We start from the raw sequence: 13,107 nt of genomic DNA on the forward strand, positions 1-13,107 counted from the left end.
ACTAGATTTGAAAACAGTGCTGAACATGCTTTTAATTGATCTTTGAGGTGCTCTAAGCTACAACTGAAAGCCTGCCCTTTTTTCTCTTTGCTTGAACAAGAGTCTGAAAAGGGAGGCTAAAGAGCTTTCTAATGATATCCTTTACCCTTTCTTCTAAAAAGAACCTATGTTTTCCACTGAGTTAAGGAAATTTCACAACACCCAGGGGCTAAAGTGAAGTTGGTTTTTATTCACTACTGAACCAACTTTCAGATTCTTTTCCTAGAGTGGAAAAGTATCTAAGCTCTTCAAGCTACTATTCCTTATTGCAGAAAGATGGAAATCGTGTTATATTCCATAATATAATGGGGCATAAAACATTTAAGTTATGAATGTACATAAAATGTGTAAGAGATTAAAGAAGCATTCCTAAAGTTTATAAGTACTTATCATTGGTCTGTGAAACATTTTCTTTAGTGCCTTAACCTGTGAATGAATGTCAATAAAGATGAATGAGAAGATATTTTGTCCACACACATTTGTTCAGTATTTATTATTATTTTAATATATTTATTTATATTTGGCTGGGTTGGGTCTTCGTTGCTGCGCACAGGCTTTCTGTAGTTGCGGCGAGCGGGGGCTACTCTTCGTTGTGGTGCACAGGCTTCTCATTGCGATGGCTTCTCTCTGTTGGGGAGCACGGGCTCTAGGCGCACAGGCTTCAGTAGTTGTGGAACGCCGGCTCAGTAGTTGTGGCTCTCGGGCTCTAGAGTGCAGACTCAGTAGTTGTGGCACACGGGCTTAGTTGCTACGCGGCGTGTAGGATCTTCCCAGACCAGGGATTGAACCCGTGTCCCCTGCATTGGCAGGCAGATTCTTAACCATGCCACCAGGGAAGTCCCCAGTATTTATTATGAATAATTTAATATTATTTATATGAAAATAATAATCCCTTCTTCTGTAGCCAACACCGCTCCCAGTCTGGTACACATACATGGTGAGCTTAAGGTAAATTATACCAAAGTCACAAAACTGGTGAGCCCAATGTGAGAAATAACAGTGCCACTCCAACAGTCTTCAGATTAAAAAAATTATTTGCTGCTTAATTAATATAAATATAATAAAAATATATCTGTTCCTTTTGTCTCAACATGTGTTCCTATATGTGTGTGTGTATATATACACATATATACATAATATATGGATTTAATGAATGTAATACCATAAAAAGAAGTTGCTGGCTAGGCATTACTTTTTAAAAAACAGCTTTATTGAAATGTATTTACTTATCATAAAATTCACACTTCAGTGGTATTTAGTATATGCACAGAGTTGTACAAACATGACCACAATCTAATTTTAGAACATTTTCATTACCCCCCCATAAGTACCTATTATGAATCACTCTCCATTCTTCGTCCCCTTCCCTCCAACCCAGTCCTAGGCAACCACTAATCCACTTTCTGTCTTTCTAGATTTGCTTATTCTGGACATTTTATATAAATGGAATCATATATGTGGCCTTTTGTATCTGTCTTTTATCATCCTACATAATGTTTTCAAGGTTATTCCATGTTGTAGCATGTAGCAGTACTCAATCCTTTTTTTAAAAAATATTTATTAATTTATTTAGGCTGCACCGGGCCTTAGTTGCGGCACGTGGGATCTTCGTTGTAGCATGCAGGATCTTTAGTTGTGGCATGCGGACTCTTAAGTTGCAGCATGCATGCAGGATCTAGTTCCCCCATCAAGGATTGAACCCAGGCCTCCTGCTTTGGGAGCACAGAGTCTTACCCACTGGACCATCAGGGAAGTCCCCTCAATCCTTTTTATGGCTGAATAATTTTCCTTTGTATGGATATAACACTTTTGTTCATCCATTCGTCAGTTGATGGATATTTGGGTTGTTTCCACTTTGGGGCTATTATGAATAATGCTGCTATGAACATTTATGTGTAAGTCATTGTGTGGACATATGTTTTCATTTCTTTGGGGTTTCTGGGTCATGTAATAGCTAAGTTTAACTTTTTGAAGAACTGTTTATCAAAGTGGCTGCACCATTTTACATTCCCACCAGCAATGTATGAGCGTTCTAACTTCTCCATGTCCTCATCAACACTTGTTATTGCCTGTCTTTTTTATTATAGCCGTCCTAATGGATGTGAAGTGGTTTTGATTTGCATTTCTTTAATAACTAATGATTATTAGAGTGCATTTTATTGTGTGCATATTGACCAGTGTATATCTTCGTTGGAGAAATGTCTATACAAAAATACTTTGCCCATTTTAAAATTGGATTTTTGAAAAATTGTTGAGTTGTAAGAGCTCTTTATACATCTGGATACTATACCCTTATCAGATGTATGATTTGCAAATATTTTCTGTCATTCTGTAGGTGTTTTTCTTTGCACTTTCTTAATGGTGTTCTTTGAAGCACAATGGTTTTCTATTTTGATATTCAATTAATTATTTTCTTTAGTTGCTTGTGCAAAAGTTTTTAATTTTAATGAAGTCCAATTTATATTTTCTTTTGTTGCTTATGCTTTTGGTATCATATATAAGAAACCATTGCCTAACCCAAGTTCCTGAAGATTTACTCCTATGTTTTCTTCTTAGAGTTTTATAGTTTTACCTCTTACATTTAGCTCTACCATCCCTTTTCATTTATTTTTTGTATTTGGTGTGAGGTAGGGATCCAACTTCATTCTCTAGCATTTGAATATACAGTTTTCTTTCTCAATTTAAATGTCTTGGCGCCCTTGTTGAAAATCAATTGACTATAAATGTAAAGGTTTATTTCTGGACTCTCAGTTCTATTCCATTGATCTATATGTCTATCCTTGTGCTAGTACCACACTGTCCAATTACTGTAGTGTTGTAGTAAGTTTTGAAATCAGGAAGTGTGAGTCTTCCAACTTTCTTCTTTTTCAAGGTTGTTTTGACTATTCTGTGGGCATAACTTCTGTAGGTATCACTGAAGTAGGGTCTAATCCTTAGTTTTGCAGTTTTAGGATCTTGATTGTATCAGTTTTTCCCCAAAGTGAACAGTACCAGAGCATCGGTTCATACCCTTCAAACTTGCAAGAAAATGCCAAGTTTGATATACCATATACATTTTGAGATATTTCTTTTTTGGTAACCTCAACCAAAATGCCTGTACAGGGAACTCCCCCTTACAAGGTGCCAAATTAGTTGATAAAAGTTTGCTTGATAAACATGGAATTGGAAACTAAGGCTGAGGGAGGGATATAGTATAATGGTTAAGAGTTACAGGCTTTAGGGCCAATCAGTTCTAAGTTTGAATCCTATCTCTGCCACTCAATGATTGTGTAACCAGGGCAAGATTTTGAACCCTCTCCATCTGTAAAATGGGGAAAATAATCCCTTTCTCATAGAGTCGCTGTGAAGGTAAAATAAAATAACAAATATGCAATACTATAACAAAGTTGGAAGTTGCTGGCTTCCTTGGCTAAACCCTTATAAACCCTTACACAGTACTTGGGACTAGTTAGATTTCAGTAAATGTACCTATTGGAGACACTTGTAGAATGCTTCATTCGGGTTGTGAAGAAAGGCTCTCTGACATGGCACAGGCTTCCTCGTGACCTGAAACATTGTGTCTACAGATATGGGGGTCTTTTTGGTTTGAAAGACTTTGGGTAGGAATGGACCCAATTTTACTCTAGAGTGGGATAGAGGATCCTGGAGAGAGCATTGCTACCACCTGGTTCTGGATATTCCATTGCCTGATGGAGCTAGTAGGCCAGTGTTGCTAGATTTTGATGTTGATGATATTGATTCTTATTAATTTAAATTGCAAAGAGTAGTGTTTACTGATGTAGCCTCTAAATTCTGGGATTTAGAGCCATCCTTTGCAATGGTTTCTCCAGAGTGCACATATCCAGAAACCTCAGTTACCAAGAATACTACTAAGATTTCAGAAGCAAAAACTCGTCATTGAGCAAAATAGATGTCAAAAAACCTCATGTGCTTGGGGACTTCCCTGGTAGTCCAGTGGTTAATACTCTGCGCTCCCAATACTGGGGGCCCAGGTTTGATCCCTGGTCAGGGAACTATATCCCGCATGCTGCAACTAAAGATCCCACATGTTGCAACGAAGATCCTCAATGCAGCAAAGAAGATCCTGCATGGCGCAACTAAGACTGGTGCAGCCAAATAAGTAAATAAATAAATATTTTAAAAAACCAAAAAACCAGGCTTCCCTGGTGGTGCAGTGGTTAAGAATCTGCCTGCCAATGCAGGGGACATGGGTTTGAGCCCTGGTCTGGGAAGATCCCACATGCTGCAGAGTAACTAAGCCCGTGCACCACAACTACTGAGCCTGCGTTCTAGAGCCCATGAGCCACAACTACTGAGCCTGTGTGCCACAACTACTGAGCCCACGCACCTAAAGCCTGTGCTCTGCGACAAGAGAAGCCACTGCAATGAGAAGCCCGCACACCACAACGAAGAGTAGCCCCTGCTCGCCGCAACTAGATAAAGCCCGTGTGCAGCAACAAAGACCCAACGCAGCCAAAATTAATTCATTAAAAGCAAAAAACCAAAAAACCTCATGTGCTTAACTCACAGGAGAACCCCACAGAAAATCTTTACTCAAATCTTGAAAGTCTAAACTAATAGAAGTTTATCTGTGTCTAGGTTCATAGTACAATAGAAGCATTAAAAACAAAAAAACCGAAAGAAGGTAGGACAATGGAGAAGTGTCAGCCCAGTAGTGATAAAGGAGACAAAACAAACAAACAGATGTAAATTTAATCATAAAAACAGCATTCTAGAGGTCATTATTATAGGGACAAATCTACATAATTTTGAGGGCATTCATTGGTCATAATAAACTGCAATTGTGTTGATAATGATAATGATGCTCCTTAATCACCAAACTTTATTTTTTCAAAGGGCTGTATTCAAGAAAACATGAGTTTTCTTGGGGAGAGAAGTTCTGTCAAGTAGGTAAAGTTGATAAATGAGATGTTACTGGCCTTAGATTTGACTCAACAGGTTGGATTTGCAAACTAAAGTGGTATTCAAATAAGTAGTGTAGGGAGCTCAGAGATGAACTGTTTCCGTGCATTCTTATCCTAGTGTGTAGTTGTTATTAAGTATCCTTGAGGGGAATCGAAACTGTAATTGTAACTTCTCTCTCAGCAGGGTTTTCTCCTAACCCTTTCAGTATCTCAGCTAAATAGAGTTTGCGTTGCTCTACTCTGGAGAGCCTTCATGGGGAATATGAAGAATGAAATTACTTGGCAACTAGCACTCTGTATACCGCGGCCATTCCATTCTGGTCAGGCATAAACAAGCACAGTGACACTGCTCTTTGCTTCTTTGTGAAGACAGAAAGTCAAGAGATTTCTGTCAACTGTAAAGTGAATGTTAGATATCACCCTCCTAGGATTTGAAACAGTAAACAGTTCCGAACAAACATCAGGTAGGCTGGCTGAAGTTCTAACGTTCCATTATTTTGTCTTCTCTCGTTCTAATATGGATGCTGAAGTTTTAGTCAGGTATTAAAGCCAGCTCAGGGCCTGAAAGAGAGACCGGTAGAATTTTAGAATCGGAAGGCTTTTAGAAAAATGTGTCCAGCCTCTTCATTTCACAGTAGGGAAAACCGAGGCCTTGGGACACGTTATGATTTAATGTAGGTCACTCAATTAGTGACAGAGCGAGAGGGAACCCAGGTGTCCCCACGCCTTCTTAGGCCGTGGTTTTCTATACGCCCCCTACTCCTGGACCAGCGTCACCTTCTCCCCCGCCCTTTTTTTTTTTTTTGCGGGGGCGGGGGGGGTCTTTCTTTCCCTTCATAGCTGTGCAATTTAGAACGTGGGCCTGACCATGGAGATGACTAGGTGTGTCAGCCCCAGCTCTCCACCACTCGAGGTGCGTACTCTCTCTAGATTAGGACTTGGGGCTGGATCTCTCCTCAGCCTGGTGCCTTTTCCGCAGCAGGTGCTTAGCACCTGGACTGAATCGCTGCATCATCGCGGCGACACTCTCCTTGCTCCCGATTTTACAGCACAGGCGTGTGCCACCGCAGTCTCAGAGCGAAGTGAGAACGCGGGTCCAAGACGACGGCCGTGTCAAGAGGGAGGCTCTAGAAACTCTCGCGGTTCCTCGGCGGCCCCGGGCTGGCGGGGAGATGCCCAGCGTGTGAGTGACCTCGGCGCCGACCCCGCCACCGGTCAGCTCGCGGCTAGGGCGTGCCTGACGGGCCTGACGTGGCGGCCGGGCCGCGGGGAGGGGAAAGGCCGTCGCGAGGGCGCGGCCTGACGTGGCGGCCGCGGCGGGGCGGTGAGGGGAGCCCGGGCCACTGCACTGCGCCGCGCTCCGGCCAGAGGGCGCCCGGCCCCAACACTTCCCCGCCCCGAGGCCGCCCAGGGCTCTCGGAGTAACCGCACCGGCGATTGGGTCGGCGGCGCGGCGGGGCCATGTTGGAGCCGGGCGGCGACCCCGCCTCCCGCCGCCCTCCGCCCCAGGTCAGGCCGGGCCGTGAGGGAAGAGGAGCGGCAGAGGGGATCCTCCCTCCTCGGTCGCCCGACGCGGCGGGAGCAGCGGCGGGAGCTGCCGCCGTCTCCACCGCCCCTCCGAGCCCGGGCCAATCAGCGGCGCGGGCACAAGTATGCAAATGACGCGCCGGTGCTGCCGGAGTGCCGCTCGCAGGGGCTGGTGGGGTCGCGCTTGGGGAGTGAACTGGGCCAATCAGGCGGGTGCGTGGCGGCGCGGGGGAGGCGGTGCCCCTTCACTCCTCCCTCCTCTCCCTCCCGGCCCCGCGCTGACAGGGGGGCCTGGCCGCGCCGCCGGTAAGTGCCGCAGCCGACCGTCGCTGCCACCCGCCGCCCCAGGCGTGGGGAGGAAGCCTGGGGGCGCCGCTGGGCAGTGGCCGCTGCTCAACTGGTGGGGAGAGGCGGGGGCGGGTTCTGTCAGCCGGGTGGTCGCTTGAGGCCGCCCGCCCGGCCAGCCGCGCGTGTCAGTCTCGGTCGAAGCGGGGGGCGAAGGGGGCGCCTCAGTCATGGCGAAGCCCGAGAACCCGTGAGCGGCGGTGAGTACGTGTCGCCGCCGCCGCCGCTCCGCCGAGGTGGGGGGGGGTCGGGGCAGGCCGGGCCGCGTCGCCGCCGCCGAGGTGAGGGGCCGGCCCCCGGGGGCGGGCGGGCGAGAGCGCGGGGAGGCCGGGGAGGGGCCGCTGCCCGCACGTGCGGCCCAGCCCGCCCGCGGCCAGCCCCGCTCCTGTCATGGCTGCGGGCTGCTGCCCCCGCCCCCCAGCACGCAGACCCCGGGGTCCAGACCCGATCGCAGCGCCTGTTGCGTCGGATGGAGGTGAGGGCAGGGCGGGCAGGGCGTGGGTAGGCAGGGCCCCCCTTCTCTGCCCCGTGTGAGGTCGGGGCCTCCCCGTCCGCTCGCTATCCTCCCGAGGGTCGGGCTTCCCTCCATCCTGCAGCCTCTTGCCCCTCCCGCCTGCTTTCTCGCCTCCGTGACTCATGACAAGGCGTCCCGCGCGAGTGCTGGGTGCCCTCGAGCCCTGGACGCCCTCGGCGCTTTTCCAGGCCTAGGCGTCCGGGTTACGACCGCGCTGCCTCTCTGTGATCCTCCGTCCCGAGGGCCTCTCCACGTCTGCAGTAGGGCCCGGACCCCGGACCCCACCAGCCCCTGTGTGTGTCGGGCCTCCGCCGGGACTGCTGCTTTCTTGGGATCTGGGTGTGGGACGTGATGGGTGGTTCCAGGGCTCTCTTCGCGGACATCCATCCCAAAGCCAAGCACGACCCAGAAAGCCTGGGTGTCTGGCCTGTCGCAGTCGCCAGCTCAGAGTGGTTTCTGTTCGTTTTTTGGTTTTGTTTTGCCTTTGTTTTTTTCTTGTTTTGTTTTTGAGGAAAATAAAACTTTTCAGAACAAAGTAGACAAGAATTTGTTTTTTAATTGTTATATTTACAGTGTTACTTTCTTGAAAGACTGGGATTTGACGCTTTTGTGACTTTTATCCGTTTATGTGAAATACTTGAAGTACCTCAGAGTCCCCGCCCCCCGTTAAATAAAGTTTATTTTCCTTAATGCAGTCATTATCGCAGTTTAATTTCTCAGTTTTGCATTCCACTTTTCAGCTTTTCCTTTTCTTTGATTTCAGTCTCACCACTTTTACTTAAGTAGCTATGATCTTGAAAAGGAAAGAGGGCTTGTTTTGTAATGTTACTCTACCTAAACTCTGTGTATAATTGTACAGGTACTTAGAACCATTAGGTCTACAAACACTTGAATATACAGAAGGTGGACTTAAGGGGGGATTCCACTTTACAGAGGGAGGGTTGTGCTGTGTTTGTTTTTGGTGTTTTTGTTTTTGCAATGCAAAAGGATGAACATAGTGTTCTCTTCTGTTTGATTCACAGTACTTGAATTTAAATGTGACTTTTTGCTAATAGGTAGCACAGAGCCTTCCATATGATTGATATTTGATAAATATTTACTAAATGAAAAATATCTATTGCTCCAAGCAAGTAAAACCATGTATCTTCCAAGACTTTTCTGTTTATGCTTCCATTGCCTTAGCACTTCACATTAAATCGTTATACTGTACTACAAAGTATTGGCAGGTCTCACTCCTTGGGGAATTTCCTGTAAAATGCAGATCATATAATATAGACATAAAATGATCTGAGAAAAAGCAAAGTAGTTGCCTCCCAGTTTTGCTTCTGGTATCTTTGTCATCCTTGAACGGTTTTAGGAGAGTGGGTAATTGAGAGTTAAAAAACAAAAACGTTGTGATTGATTAACTAGGAGATGATGTCCTAAGGACATAGGAAGTAGCATTAGGAAGAAGACATTGTGCTGGAGTAACCAGTAAAGGCTTCTTGACTTGGAAGGACATAGGAAGTAGCATTAGGAAGAAGACATTGTGCTGGAGGTAACCAGTAAAGGCTTCTTGACTTGGAAGGACATAGGAAGTAGCATTAGGAAGAAGACATTGTGTTGGAGTAACCAGTAAAGGCTTCTTGACTTGGAAGGAGTGCTGATTAGAGAGAATCAGGACTTTGTCACTTTACTAGCTATATAGATGTAGTCAAGTTTCTTAAATTCTGTGAACCTTAGTTTTCTCCAGTTTGACAATTCTGTGATTTTAAGTATTCTGAGATCCTCCTCTGAAATGCAAAAATTATGCTTGGATTTAAGTGTTAGAAAAAGCAGAGGTTTTGAAAGAAATAGTGGTATATTGGTATTTCAGGTAAGTTGGCCTTAACCGGAAAACATTTTTAGAATAACCTCAAGTAGGCAAGCATGAATAAAGATAAGGAGTGTTGTCAATGGAAAAAGCCCATGACAAGATAAGATTAATGAAATCGTAGCATTTTCAATTTGGAAGTATCTCTAGAAACTTTTAACTCCAAACCCCTTATCTAATATAACTGAATGCCTTCCATAAGGCATTGAACTAGACCTTGATAATTTACCTATGGAAACAAGATAGAACTGAAGGAGAGGCTTGTGTAAATTTAGGAGGCAGGAACTGAAGTAACATTACAGATTTAGAAGTAAAATCTATTGAAGCTTCTACCAATAGTAAAATAAAAATGTTGGTACATATGAATATTTTAGATTTTCTGAAGAGTTAGATCATTGAAAGAAACGTAGACCAAGAAAAAGTCAACTACTTCGACAGAGAAGAAAAAAATGAAGTCCTAGAAAGATCAAAGGCTATAAAGGAAAAATAAATATGATTGAAATAGTAGATCTACTGGGGAAATTTCATCAGGTGTCAGTATATTGAATAAAGAACACAGTGATAAGAATATGGAAAACGAGGTAGTTGGTCAGAGTGAAAATGAGTTATGGAAACTAATTATGAGAGTGTTGTCATAAATGTTTGAAAAACTTTAAAAGCCAAAGGTTAGAATTAGAAGGGATTTATGGAGACTGAGGTAGAATGATTTTATTGTAACCTTTCAAATGTTTTGTAGATGTTGTGGTCTTAACGTGATTAACATGTTTTAACAAAATACAGATTTACATGATGAGAGATTTAGTTTTTTACACTTATCTACTTTGTAAATATAAGTTGCCACATTCCAGTTCTATAATTGTCTTCTAACACTTTGTGTCTCTTAACTCCTTATTTGGGCTTCACTCCCCATACATTCTACCTCTCCAAATTTTACCAATCTGAATACTCAGGTCAAATTCCACCTTGTGAATAAAATCATCTCTCATTGTAGCCCTTAAGGATTTCTCCTTCCCATGAAATCATACTATTATTTGTCTCACCTATTTGACATCAAGTACAATTTCCTGGCATTCCTTCTATTGTATTGCCTTTGAGTTTGCAGGAACACTTTTTGCTCCTCACTTTTGGTGACAGTTGGAAAGTTGATCAAGTGACGATGGGAGACCCAGAGGAGGGAAAGCCACTTCGAGCTGTAATTTGTTTCCTGGATTCTAGGTCATGCACATCCATTCATTCATCCACTAAGCAGATTTATTAAGTGATCCTTTTACTTATTAACTTATTATATGTAATGCAGTCCTTGCCTTTGTAGAATCTACAGCCTGATAGTGGAAACACATAATGAACAAGCAAATAAGTGTAAAATTACAATTTGGGGTAAATTCAGTAAGGGAAAAGAGTGCTATGAGAGAAAAGTGGGGAGGGTTTTAGTTTGTACAGTCAGAGAAGGCCTCTCAGGTGGTGATATTTAAGTCAAGACATAAAGAATAAGAAACCAGGCAGGAAAAGAGTTTCCTAGAATGGAAAAAATACGTATGAAGGCAGGAGAGAGGTTAATATGTTGGAAGAAATGAAAGAAGTTCAGGGTGGCAAGAGCATAATAATGGAGGGAAACCGTGCAAGATGAAATGAGAGGCAGAGAGCAGATCATGCAGGGCCATGCAGGGCCTTGAAGGACATGTTAAAGACTTCTGGGTTTTACTAAGGACATTGCAATCATTGAAGATTTTGAAGCAGAGGAGTAATATACTTTAAATTTTAAAAACATCACTTTGGCTGAGAATGGATTGGAGAAAGGCAAGGGTAAAAGCGAAGATATTGTGCTACTGCAGTTGTTGAGGTAAGACATGATGATAAGTGGAACTAGGGTAGCAGCTGTGGAGATGAAGGAATGGAAAAGGATATATGTGTATATGTATATATAAAATTTGATTTGATAGAGACAGGAGATGGGAATGGTGGCGGAGTTGACAACTGCATGATGAATTGGATGTAAATGAAAGGTGTCAAAAATGACGTCCATGGGCTTCCCTGGTGGTGCAGTGGTTAAGAATCCGTCCGCCTGCCAATGCAGGGAACACGGGTTCGAGCCCTGGTCCGGGAAGATCCCACGTGCTGCGTAGTAACTAAACCTGTGCGCCACAACTACCGAGCCTGTGCTCTAGAGTGCACGAGCCACAACTACTGAGCCCACGTACCTAGAGCCCGTGCTCTGCAACAAGAGAAGCCACCGCAATGAGAAGCCTGTGCACCAGGACAAAGAGTAGCCCCTGCTTGCTGCAACTAGAGAAAGCTCGCGTGCAGCAACGAAGACCCAACGCAGCCAAAATAAAATATAAATTAATTAATTAAAAAAAATGATCTCCACGTTCCTGGCTTGAGGAATTAGATAGATGATGGTGAGATGTACTGAGAAGAAGAAGATAGGGGGAGAAAAAGGATTGGTGAGAAATCAAGGTTTGAACGCTATCCATAGACAAGTGCTTCAGAAGGTGAGGACTGGTTTTATCTGAGTGCTGGCTGCCTCAGTGAGGATAGCTTTAGCTATGTGTGTGACAGCACACTAAGACATTCATAGTATGTGTTTTTAGCATTTTTTTCTGTTTTTAAAAAAATTTATTTATTTATTTATTTTTGGCTGCCTTGGGTCTTAGTTGCTGCGCGCAGGCTTGCTCTAGTTGCAGGGAGCGGGGGCTACTCTTTGTTGCGGTGCCCGGGCTTCTCATTGCGGTGGCTTTTGTTGCGGAGCACAGGCTCTAGGCACGCGGGCTTCAGTAGTTGTGGCTCGCGCATTCTAGAGCACGGGCTCAGTAGTGTGGCTCACGGGCTCGGTAGTTGTGGCGCACGAGTTTGGTTGCTCTGCATCATGTGGGATCTTCCCGGACCAGGGCTGGAACCCGTGTCCCCTGCATTGGCAGGCGGATTCTTAACTACTGCACCACCAGGGAAGTCCCCATAGAATGTGTTTTGAGAGGAAGGACTAGGCTTCCTATTTATGTTAGAAAAATTGGTAACTGAAATGATCTTACTTTTTAACAATGTACTTCAGTTTTTGAAAGTTTATTTGTGAATATCTTAATATAGATTATATTAAATATGAAGGTTTGAGAAACAAATGAACTAGAACGTAGTATTAGATGGGTTTATGTATTACTTGGGTGATGGTGCAGAATAGAAAAGTCTTGTAGTTTTGATATTCTCAGGAAATTAGCAATCTGAAAGTTTTTAGCCTGTAGGCAGTCTGATATTAAATGTATCATTTTAAATGAGGCTTCTGGTGCTTATGAATAAAAATTATAGCTTATGTCATTAGTAGCTATTATTTATCAAATAGCTGTAGATATTGATGTTTCTTTTGTAATTTGGCATAATTAAATATAGTTAGCTAAATGAATATCTAAGAGGTTTTTTTGTGTTTTTTTTGGTTATGCTTTAGAACTTTTTTAACCAGTAATTTTAGGCACTGTTATTGCTACAAACGGACGTGGTTTGAAATTTGGAGGAAAAGAAAGATTATCTTTTTTGGCCATTGGTTATTTCAGTTTAGTTTACCTGAGTAAGCAGCAGCCCTGTAAAGCGTATTAAATTTTATCCTAGAGGAATGCCTGGCAGTCCAGTAGTTAGGATTCCATGTTTTCACTGCCAAAGGCCTAGGTTCAGTCCCTGGTTGGGGAACTAAGATCCCACAAGCCATGTGGCCAAAAAAGAAAAAAAACGAATATTGGAAATCATTGGTTATTCTTCTGAAAGATAACTGCTAATATATCTTGGTAGTTCTTTTATAAGAAGGAAAAAATGGTGAGGACAATGATTAGGTTTCATATATTTTGCATAAAATTTGTTTTATCTTAAAATTTTGTGCTTTACTACAGTTTGAGTAAATTAAAATTTTTTTTTCCCATGGA

At 43.5% G+C, this 13,107-nt stretch overlaps 1 protein-coding gene across 17 annotated transcripts in view; it reads left to right on the forward strand.

The window, feature by feature from the left end:
* Window positions 1-13,107, forward strand: part of CHD9 (chromodomain helicase DNA binding protein 9) — a 246,200-nt gene that overhangs the window by 43,179 nt on the left and 189,914 nt on the right. Inside the window, exon 1 of one of the 17 annotated variants that reach the window (XM_024124914.3) lies at window positions 6,753-6,797. The exons of 13 other annotated variants lie outside the window; for them this stretch is intronic. The gene's annotated coding sequence lies outside the window, so the exon portion shown is untranslated. Of the gene's footprint in view, window positions 1-6,752; window positions 6,798-6,901; window positions 7,037-7,170; window positions 7,312-13,107 lie in introns of those variants that run through there. 3 more of the 17 variants (XM_024124910.3, XM_024124912.3, XM_024124915.3) reach the window with 3 other exon arrangements.

This window comes from Physeter macrocephalus, chromosome 17 (assembly GCF_002837175.3).
Source record: "Physeter macrocephalus isolate SW-GA chromosome 17, ASM283717v5, whole genome shotgun sequence".
NCBI classification, from domain to species: domain Eukaryota; kingdom Metazoa; phylum Chordata; class Mammalia; order Artiodactyla; family Physeteridae; genus Physeter; species Physeter macrocephalus.